This window comes from Crocodylus porosus, unplaced genomic scaffold (assembly GCF_001723895.1).
Source record: "Crocodylus porosus isolate Cpor-Errol unplaced genomic scaffold, CroPor_comp1, whole genome shotgun sequence".
Classification (NCBI taxonomy): Eukaryota; Metazoa; Chordata; order Crocodylia; family Crocodylidae; genus Crocodylus; species Crocodylus porosus.
In genome coordinates this window covers 112,076,659-112,083,585 of record NW_017728947.1, presented here as the reverse complement: position 1 = coordinate 112,083,585, position 6,927 = coordinate 112,076,659, and positions in this window count along the sequence as shown.

Sequence of the window (6,927 nt, the reverse complement as noted above, 5' to 3'; positions counted from 1 at the left end):
CAGTGCTCCTTCCTGCCCATGGCAGGGGGTCGGACTAGATGATCTGTCTAGGTCCCTCCCGGCTCAGTGATTCTATGATTCTATGACCAATAGCAATACAAGCCTTGCATTCTTCTGATAAGGTTAATTTTAACTACGCCACAAAGCTTACCACTAATACTACAAGGACTTGCTAAATTTACTAGGCCTCATTACTACATACAAGGGCTCACTACATCTTTGACTTTAATTAGGCTCTGAACAACAGCATATAGCTTAATATCTGAACAAATGACAGAAAAACACTTGGTCTAATCTTCACACCATTCAGCAAACACCTTAGACACAACTTGCAGCTGTCACAATGAGTCTGGCTGCAGCTGTCCTACCCGCTGCTTTGTGACTCTGAGCAGTGTCATCCCTTGCTGGTCTGCTCCCTGCACTTGTGCCAAAGGCTCCAGTGACCCCCATGCTGTCCCTGAGAAGCCCTCGACTGGGGCTCAGGGACTGGGCTGGACAAGCCCCTTCCCTTCCAGGCTGGCCTCCCCCTGCACTGGGGAGGCAGGGGGGCTCTCCTACCCTGAGCACTCCCCCACCTCCAACCCCATCTTTCTCTCTTACACACACACCTGTTGACACTTCCACCCCTCCCCCCAGCCCATCACACCCGCCAAGTGTGGGACCAGGAGCCCCCCAGGACAGGACCGCATGTCCCAGCACCAGTGTGGACACGGGGCAGGGCTTCAGTGCAGCAGTTGCCCCTGCAGCCATGGCTCCCATCAGCAGGTCCTGTCCCATCTGGTGGCTAGGTATGCAAGGTGTGAGATTTGTGAGGAGGGGATGTGGAGTTTGGGGGCCAAGGGTATGGGGGGTAGATGTGGGGTTTGTGGGTGAGTGTAGAGTTTGTGGGGTGAGGTTTATGGGGGGACATGGGGCTTGTGTGGAAATTAGGGGGCTGTGGGGGCATTTGTGGGTGTGGGGTTTGTAGGTGGATTGTGGGGAGGGTTGTGGGTATGGGGGGACTGTGGGAGGGGGGCTGTGTGGGACAGGTGGGTCCCCCACCTGCCTCCCCATGCATCACCCCCACACAAAGCCTTGCCCCTACCCCAGCACCAGCCAGCAGCAGGCCATCAGGGCATTCATGGCCCACTGCTGGCAGAGACTTCCAGTGGCATGCAGAGACCCAGGGGCCCCATGTGGTGCAAGGCGCCAGCCCAGCCTGCTGGTGCATGCCTTCAGGCAGGACCAGGCCAGCTTTTGCTGCCACCCAAGGCTCCCAGCACTGAAGTCAAGAGATGTCTGCCATGAGGCCAGGCAGACTCCTGCCTCCATGTGCCCCGCAAGCCCACTGCTTTGAGACACCACAACATGCACATGCTCGCTCATCTGCACGTCGCACCTGTGGGGAAGTGAAGAAGAGAGGAAGAACCAGTTTCAGACTCCTCCTCCAACAGCTTCTCCAGGATAGCCCTTAATGACAGCAGGAGTGGCCTTCCCCAGTGAGGATACTCAGACCCCTGGCAAGCTGCCTTCTGGCTTACATAGCCATCAGCATGTTTGACTTCCACGAAGACCAAGCCTTGAGGCTTCCCAGCTTGCCCTGGTTCTCCTTCTTCCCCCCTGCAACCTTTTCTACCCCTCTTCAGGCTGTGTTTCCTCCACTAAAGTCCTTCAACCAGCGCCTGTGATGAGGGCACAATTGTACCAGGCATAGGTGACTGGTAGGGGGTGCATGGGGGTGCATGTGCCCCCCCCAACGGCCGACACTGATGCTGTTAGTAGGGCTGGTGCCCACCCTGAGAGTCGCCACCATCAATGGCTTCTGCGGGTGTCCCCCAGATTCAGGAGGCATCAGTCACTCATGGTACCAGGCCCCCAAGCTCAGGGGTAGGGGGGGGCCCTCACATTATGAAAATGTATTTTCTTAATAAACACTGCCCAGGTTTCCATTCAGGCATATTTGTTATGCCAAGGGCAGTGGGCCTAAGCCCACCAACAAAACTATAAGCTTCCATTAGGAGCATAGGAAAGAAGGGTTGGAAGAGATATCACAAGGTCACGTCTAGTCCAGCCCTTTGCTCAAGGCAAGATCATCCCTGATTACACCATCCTAGCAATGTGGCTGTCCAACTCGCTCTTGAAAACTCCCAAGAAGGGAGATCCCACAACCTCTCTAGATACACAGCTTGTCCCAATGCTTGACCATCTTCATAGTGAGAAAGTTCCTCATCTCCAGCCTCAGTTTCCTCTGCTGCGGTTTCAGGCCATTGCTCCTAGTCTGGTCCTCTGCAGAGAAAAGCCCATCTCCATCCTCTCTGGAATCACCGATCAGGTATTTGAAGACTGTTGTCAAATCCCCCCTCAGTCTTGTCCAAGCCAAACAGTCATACTTTCAGCCCTTCTTTACAGAGTCATGCCTCTCAGGCCCCTAGGGAGATCACTAAAAACCTAACAACATATTAGGGGGGACAACTAGTGAAAATACAGAGACAGGAGTGAGGGTCAAAGGCTGACAAGGGTTTTGAGGGGGGACTCTGAGCAAACCACGTCAGCCAAAGAGGTATTGGCAATGCGTAGGAGGTACACATGGGTGCACATGCACCCCCTGAGATTGGCCATGCACCCCTCAAAATTGGCCGCTGGAAGTGGGGGCACCAGGAGAAGCACCAGCATGCCCACCCCCTGCGGCAAGAGAAGCACTGGCATGTCCCCCCTGCCACAAGAGAAGCCCCAGCAGGGAAACCTCTGGTATTCCCAGTTTTGCTGCTGGCTTGGCAACTGGGCACTGGGGGACTCCCCTCCCTAGGTTGGTAATCCGCTGCTGGGGGACCCCTCACCAGTCGGTGACCTGGTGCCCCCCCGACTCAGGAGGCACCAGTTGCCCATGCAAAGAGGGGTACAAAGAGCCTGTGGATGCTGCCCAGAGACATGTGCAGAGGAGAGAGAGGAAAATGGCATAAGAGTTGTCTGGGGTCCTCCTAACCAGGGCCTCCTTCCCGGGCAGGTAGATGGCAAGCTTGCCAGAGCCAGGAGGAAGTTGACCAGGAGATCCCAAGACATGGTGGGGCCATGGATGGGGAGTGCGTAAAAGGGAAGTTGTGGGGAGAAGTGCTCCTGAGGAGATGGTGGAGGGGCTGCAGCCTGGCACGCTCAAGGTGGACATGTGCCAGCATCTCCCTCTGTCCACAGAAAGGGCAGGTTTGGGGGAATCCATGAAGCGTGCCAGGTATGTACCCATCAGCAGCCATGGGCCCATTTAGGAAGCTGACATTTGCCTCTTGCTGGAGGACTCCCCCACTCCTCATGGGGCCCTGCTCCATGGCTTACAAAGAGGAACATGACCCAGAGGAGCTGAACCTGTAGGATGCCTATGGCACAGAAGAAAAGAGGATATTTCCCTCTCGGAGAGGGAGATTTTTTTTTTTAAGGAAAAATTTTTATGTCCCAAGTTAAATCAGCCAAATCAATTCCAAACCATTCAAGAACCATATGTGGCCCTGGTACCAGCAAGCATCCTCTACCCCCTCCCAGGGCTTCAGATCCTTCCAAAGCCTTTGGCGGGTATCCTACGTGCAAGTCCAAGCCTGGAGGTCAGGCAATTGTATTACTGTGGTCAGGGTATTTCCATTGTGGTCACCAGGGGATCACATCCGGATCAGCTCCAGGACAGATCTCTGGGGGTCTCCCATCTCCAGGGTGCTGCCCACTTCCCAGCGGGCTTCCCAGTCAGAAGTAGGGAAGGAGCCTGCATTTCGGAGAGAGCGCCTGGATTGGTCTCTCTCTAGTCCGCCCTGCTTGCCAAGCTCAGTGTTCCCCAAGCATTTCCACTTCTTGTTCATGCTCAGCATAGAGCGCAGGCCAGCTGGCTGCTGTTGTGCGTGGCAAGCCCTCCCTTGCTGGGCCAGCGGCAAAGTAAATTTACTGCCGGGGTGACACAGAGTGGGTGCACGTGGGTGCATGTGCATCTCCCTGCGCGTGGAAGTGCACCCCCTGCAAAAAGGTGCTGTCAACAGTGTCAGCGGCACCTGCAGATGGTCCACGATCGGCCCTGGCCTCCACCGAGGTTGCCAGCAGCGCCTGTGAGTGTTCGATGACCCTTGGTCAGTGCTCGCCACCCCCTCGCTGCCAACTGCTGGCAGCATCTGCAGGAGCTCCCCTGCTTACTGCCACCGCGCTCCCACCACTACCAGCACAGCCAAACCCCCCCAGCCGCCTTTCATGGTTACTGCCCCCAGGGAACAGAGCTAAGGCAGGAGGGATGGCGTTCGCATCTTTGCACACTTCCTGGGCTAGCTAGCTGAGACACTGCCGCTTCCCTTGAATCATAATCTAGCTGTCATCCATTAGAAAGCTGCAGGGTAGACTAGAGGTCAGAAGATAAAGGAGAAACCATGGGATTTCTGCATGACTAAAATGAGATTTAAGCCTAACTCAGTGCGATCTTTGCCCAAGCAAGAACTACAAGATTTGCTCATTGCTGTGACAAGCCGAGTTGTTAACCCCACAGTGGCCTCCCCTGTTATTTATGGTCCTTTTGCACTACCAGCTAATGGGAAAGGTTTCCATATGAAATCCCAGTAGAGCCTTTCACTATCTGGCATCCTTTTCCTGTGGTCTGGCTGGACTGTATTGAGATATTGCCAGCGGTATTTCTATATCAACAGCCTCATGGCTTCATTAATAAAACATTGTGGGATATTACATTTGAATTACAAATGAACTCCTCAGGAAGAGGCATTCCTCAAGGCATGGGTTCGAAACAGAATTGTCTTTTTTATTAACAAACAGATGCCTGGTGTGCGCTGTTAACGAGAGCCACCCACGATCGGGGCACGAAACAAATGTTCTGGGTGGAAAGGGGATGGAGATATTTCTGCTGCAAAATGAGGCAGAGCGGTGGGGCGGTGTGGAAGAAGCTGTCTGTAGCTATCTAATTTCAGGAGGCAAAATACAGACGTTCCTGTCACTTCTGTTACCTCTCCCGCACCGCACGGGAAGACCAGAAAGCAGGTGGGCTGACCAGAAAACAAAACACCCAGTGCAGATGTTTGCCATCAGTGCAAGACGGGTTGGTTGCATCCTGCAGTTTATGGGCATGGCTGCCTTGTCCAAATATCTGTTCCTTAGCCTAGTAAGAGATAACTGCTAAATGATAATAATACTTTCCCCATGCCAGCGCCACGAGTCAGCAAGCCAGCTCCAGCAGGCGTCCATTCAGACGCGGTGGCCTGCTCCCATATTATATGACAAATTCCACAGTAATGGTTATTTCCATTTGCACAAATCACAGGCTACATTACATCGGAATTGCTTTTTGGACTCCACCAGCATCATTAATTACCAAGCCAAATGCAGAAATATGTTGTTATGAGGCCGTATCATGCTGATGATTTTTTTTAAGCCAAGCACCTCAATAGATTTACCAGGGAGTTTAGCTGAACCGTTGCTGGCCTACTGTGACCCGATGCATCTGCCGAGGAATCCTTGTGTTTTTAACAACATTGTCAGGACCAGTGAGGCTGGTATCAACCTGGGCCACTGGCCTTAGGGGGTCCTAGATGTGCATAAGATGAGCAGGGAGAATCCTCAAGTGTGTCTAAGGCCTGGACCCCTCCAAACCATGGCAGATTAAGTCAGATCCTATGAGTCTGTGGATCAACTCCTAGGGAGCAGCTCCATAGATCCAGCAGTGGGGCCATCCCGCGGGGTAGAATGGGCCCAGGGAAGTATAGGAAATTGGGATCTGACTGAGGATGGAGGCTGACTCTTTCTGTCCTCGACTGCCTGTGGCGTTTGAATTTCCTGGAGTGTGCTACCAGGTTATAGATCATCAGAAACGCACGTGCATGCCATGCAAAATTCAAATGCCAGAGGCAGGGACAGGCAGGAGGCTTGTGTCCTTAGCAAACCATGTGCTCAGGCAAGCAGGCCAGCCAGAGAAACTCAAAGGGAAATTCATTGCACCGCCCTTCTCTCCGAGGTAAAAGAAGATACATTCCTGCCACCGGTGAGCTAGTATGTATTGCTGAAATACCCTGAGACAACCATTTCCTCTCCTCTTCTACTAGCCCCTGCCTACAAGGATCTTCTTACGCCGGTTGGTTTGCTAGGGTTCACCTGATGGATGAATGGACCCAGAACACATGGGGGTATCGACAACATCCCAAGCGCAGCAGCCTCCCAGCAAACAGCCACTTAATTTTGTGTCGTTTGTTCATTTTGACCTCTGCTATGGAGGCAAGAGAGAATATATTACAGCATTGCAGACAGGGCCATGGGAAGACCCCTCCCCAAAGCTCAGGGCCCTCAGCATGTGCTTAGTTTGCCTATGTATTAATCCAGCCCTAGTCTCATGTAATTCATGTTGCCACACTCAGGAATACAAGGGAGGTCTCTTCCCCCACTATTAGCAATGTAATGACTTTCTGAGAGGTGACTGTTTTGCAGTAGCCCAAATTCTACCAAATAGCCCCAGTATTATTTCAGTGCTGCTTTCAAAATTTATTCCCTTGCCCTCTGACTTTGTGAAAGGGCACCATTCATACATAAGGGCGTTGGGAGGAAGGCAGGGGTTTAGGCACCAACAGTGATGTGTGCTTAACCGCCAACCCCAAACCTGTAAGCAGCCACCATCGCAGACCCATGTCATTGTGGGACTGACTGGAGAATAGCTGGGACCAGTACAGTTAACAGAGCATCAACGGTGACATTGCTTGTGGGGGAAAGCTGGCTTATTCATGCAGGCACTGGTAGCTGGCCAACAGAAAAGTTGAGTTTTTCTGACTTGCCTTAAATTTGCATGTGGACTCGGGTAAATTCCTGCTGGCAAAAAATCAGCTCCTGGCCCTAAAGCTTTGGAGCATAGAGCAGGACAAAGCATGGCAGTGGCTCACAGCCTTTTTAGACTTGAAGAACCCCCAGCTACACTTGAGGCACCCTTTGGAAAAC